This window comes from Chrysochloris asiatica, unplaced genomic scaffold (genome assembly GCF_000296735.1).
Source record: "Chrysochloris asiatica unplaced genomic scaffold, ChrAsi1.0 scaffold00160, whole genome shotgun sequence".
Classification (NCBI taxonomy): Eukaryota; Metazoa; Chordata; class Mammalia; order Afrosoricida; family Chrysochloridae; genus Chrysochloris; species Chrysochloris asiatica.
In genome coordinates, this window is record NW_006408678.1 from 4,591,624 (window position 1) to 4,595,871 (window position 4,248).

Consider the following 4,248-nt stretch of genomic DNA (forward strand, 5'->3'; position numbering starts at 1 on the left):
GACTCAACGGCACTTAAAAACAAAAAAAAACAAAGTGGGACGGAGGTAAATAATGATGTATGCACAACCTCGGAACAGCAGAGCTCTGGTTAACAGGGATTGAGGCATGGTTTGAATGGGCAAAAGGGGGGAAATACTGTTAAGATGCTTGGCTGTCTTTTTTTATGTTGGTTTCCCTTGCATACCATTTAAAATAGACACTAGAGGGGAAGAAAAAGAAATAGCCAGAAATATCACCATAGAAAGTTTGTAAGTCCATCTTCTGCCTATAACTGATTGGAATACCTAAAATGGGGCTACAACATACCCAGTGAAGGAGGCTTCCTGCATTGCATAAGACCACAGGTGGAATCCAGAACCCCATCCAGAATCTTCTGAGGTGGGAAATATCCACTTGAAAGGACAAGCAGACCAGACTGGGGTGATTAGAAGAACAGAAAATACTTCTTGAAAGAAGACCAGCAGGAAAAATAAGAAATAATAATGGAAGTCCGACTGACTACTACAAGAACAAGCAAATTGCTCTTCCAGGAGACATCAAGGCAAGTGGTCGGGTCCCCTCAGAGCAAACTCCCTTCCAAGACTCAAGGGGAATACACGAGCTGATATGCAGTCTGACTGGTGACCACATTAGTCACCTATGAGGGGAAGTGAGGGAAAATCAGTAATGAAGCTATGAGCTAAGTCCTACAACATTCAATAGACTTCTATGCACCCAGGGGGAGACCTCGTTGGCCAGCATTATGGCAAGCCCTGGGGACTCCTGGGCCTAGAGTCAGTGACATAGCCACAGAGGACTAGAGTGGAGAATGAAGCATCCAGCTGATAAGAAGAGAGGGCATATGCACAAGAACACCCACACTTGCAGATAATATCCACTTGACCTGGCTTCAATGCCTGGATGATCAGAGCTCAACTAGAAGAAGAAAGAAGAGGGGGAAAAGAGTAATCTGATACAATTTGATGACCTTGACCTACACCTATGGATGCAGTAGCTCAAAAGAGGGAACAAATCTTTACTGCAAGGAGCATTCCCACCCCTTCCATACACAGGGTAGACAGGGATGGGCAACTTGGACATTGGCTACCCAAAATGGGGCGGGGGGGGAGCTACAAAGGCAAGAAGTGACTGGCTTACAAGCTTTTAAGAAGGAGGCTAGATCCAGAGGGCACAGAGGGAGCTAGAATCTCCACTGAGTAGTATCCAATCTGTCTGGGCAGGGCTGATGAAAGGAGATGAGGATAAGACACTTGTGGTACAATAGTGAATAATTGCTATCAGGACTGACTGTGAGGGTTGGGAATGTAAAGGTAGGCGTTTTGTAGCAAAAGGAGGGGAGTGGTTGACTTTGCAGTCCAGGAGCAGAGATCCCTGAGACCATCAAGGGAAAAAAATGGAATGCAGGACCCTGCCCAGAGAAACTGATGCCAGAGATGGAGGCAGAGACAATTATGTGGAGAGATGGAGTGACTGGGGACTCTAGACCCAAAGAGGGAGAGGGGCTGAGTGCCTATGACTGAGGGACAGGCTTGCAGGGTATACCCTTTGGTTGGTTGATGATGCATGGAGGGGATTGTAATCATGGCAATGAAACATAATATGATAGGATGAATGTAAAGCTAATGTTCTTCCATGTAAACTATCACATAATTCACAATAAAATTTAAAAAAAGTTTATAGACTTAGGTGCAAAGCATGTCAAAAATATATAGCTTCACATTTTATTATTTTTGTTTAATAAAAAAGTCTAAGACCTTGTAGTCCTGGTGTGGTGCTAAAAGATATGCACTGGATTGCTACCCACAAGGTTGGAGGATCAAACCCAACAGCTGCTCCTTTGAAATGCAGGGTCACTATGAGTTGGCACCAACCGGATGGCACTTAACAACAACAATATCTTGCAGCAATAGTTTTTGGCTTACCCTGATATAAGTTATTCATGTTCCTGGTTAAATTTATTCTCTTAATGTTATTTAAACTGAACGAGTAGGTTGTCTCATAATAACCCTGTATAGGGTGTCTGAGGAGTGGATGGTGAGTTTGAACTACAGACCTTGTAGCGAGCAGTCCAGTGCTTATCCAGTGCTATACAAGGACCCCTTTGCAAACTGAATACTTTCCTAATTTCATTTTCAGGTTTCTCATTGTTGATGTATAGAAACCCAACTGATGTTTTATTTATTGACCTTGTTCCCTGAAACTTTGCTAAAATCCTCTATTATTTTTAATAAGGTCTCATGACTTCTTGGGGATTGTTTATATAGAGATCATTTCTATATATATAGAATAGGAAGAATTTTACTTCTTTTCTACTAGGTATACCATTTATTTTTCTTGACCTATTGCTCTGGCTATGACTTCTAGTATTGAATAGAAGTGATGAAATCAGCTATCCTTGTCTTGTTTCCTATTTCATACACCTGCAAGGAAGACCAGTTAATGGCATTATTATTCAAATTTACACACCAACCACTGAAGCCAGTGATGATGTAATTGAAGATTTCTACCAACTTCTTCAGTCTGAAATTGATCAAACATGCACTCTAGATATATGGATAATTACTGACAATTGGAATGCAAACATTGGAAACAAAACGGAAAGATCAATGGTTAGAAAATATGGCCTTGGTGATAGAAATGATGCTGGAGATCACGTTTTACAAAACCAATGACTTCTTCATGCAAATACATTTTTAAACAAAATAAAAGACAACTAGACAGATGGGCCTCACCAGATGGAATACATAGAAATCAAATTGACTATATATGTGGAAATAGACAGTAGAAGAGCTCCATACAAGGCCAAAACAAGGCCAGGGGCAGACTGCAGAACAAAACCATCAATTGCTTGTATGCAAGTTCAGGATGAAGCTGAAGAAAATTAAAACAAGTCCATGAGAGCCAAAACAGGACCTTGAACATATGCTACCTGAATTTAGACATCATCTGAAGAACAGATTTGATACATTAGACACTGAAAACCAAAAACCAGAGAGTTGTGGGATGACATCAAAAACATCATACAGGAAGAAAGCAAATGGTCATTAAGAAGACAAGAAAGAAGGAAAAGACCAAAATGGATGTCAGAAAAGACCCCAAAACTTGTTCTCCAGTATAGAGATGCTATATAAATGGAAGAAATGAGGAGGTAAAAGAGCTGAAATTTTCAGAGGTTAGCTTTGGAAGACAAAGTCACATATTATAACAAAATGTGCAAAGGCTTGGAGTTAGAAAACCAAAAGAGAAGAACACACTCAATATTTCTCAAGCTGAGGGAGCTGAAGGACAAAATTCAAGCCTCAACTTACAATGTTGAAGGATTCTATGGGCAAAATATTAAATGATGGAGAAAGCATCAAAAGAAGATGGAAGGAACACAGTGTCACTGTATTAAAAAGAAATGGTCTATGTTTAACCATTTCCAGAGGTAGCATATGATCAAAAGCCTATGATCCTGAAGGACAAAGTCCAAGGTGCATTGAAGGCATTGGAAAATAACAAGACACCAGGAACTAATGGAATACAAATTGAAATCTTTCAACAAGCTGATGCAACACTAGAGATGCTCACTCACCTATGCCAAGAAATTTGTAACAAAGCTACCTGGCCAAATGATTGCAAAAGATTCATATTTGTGCCCATTGCAAAGAGAGGTGACCCAATGGAATGTGGAAATGATTGGACAATAGCATCAATATTGAATGCAAGTAAAATTTTGCTAAAGATTTTGCAAAAACAGTTGCAACCATAAATTGACAGAGAACTTCCTGAGTTTCAGGATGGATTCTGAAGAGGGTGTAGAACAAGGGATATCATTGCTGATATTGGATGGATCTTGGCTGAAAGCACAGAATACCAGAAACATATATTTCTGTGCTTTATTGACTATGGAAAGGCTTTCAACTGTATGGATCATGACAAGCTATCGGAGTATGAGTATTCCGGAACACTTAATTGTGCTCATGAAGACCTGTACATAAACCAAGAGGCAGTTGTTTAAACAGAACAAGGAAACACTGAATGGTTTAAAATTAGGAAAGGTGTTTGCCTTTCAATTTGTATGCTGAGGATGCAGTAGCTCAAAAGAGGGAACAAATTTTTACAACGAAGATCATTTCCACCCCCTCCATACACAGAGTAGACAGGGATGGGCAACTTGGACATTGGCTACCCAAAATGGGGGTGGGCTACAAAGGAAAGAAGTGACTGACTTACAAGCTTTCAAAAGGGAGCCTAGATCCAGAGGG

At 40.3% G+C, this 4,248-nt stretch overlaps 1 pseudogene; it reads left to right on the forward strand.

Annotated features, from left to right (window-relative positions):
- Positions 1-4,248, forward strand: part of LOC102834230 — a 45,980-nt pseudogene that overhangs the window by 1,087 nt on the left and 40,645 nt on the right.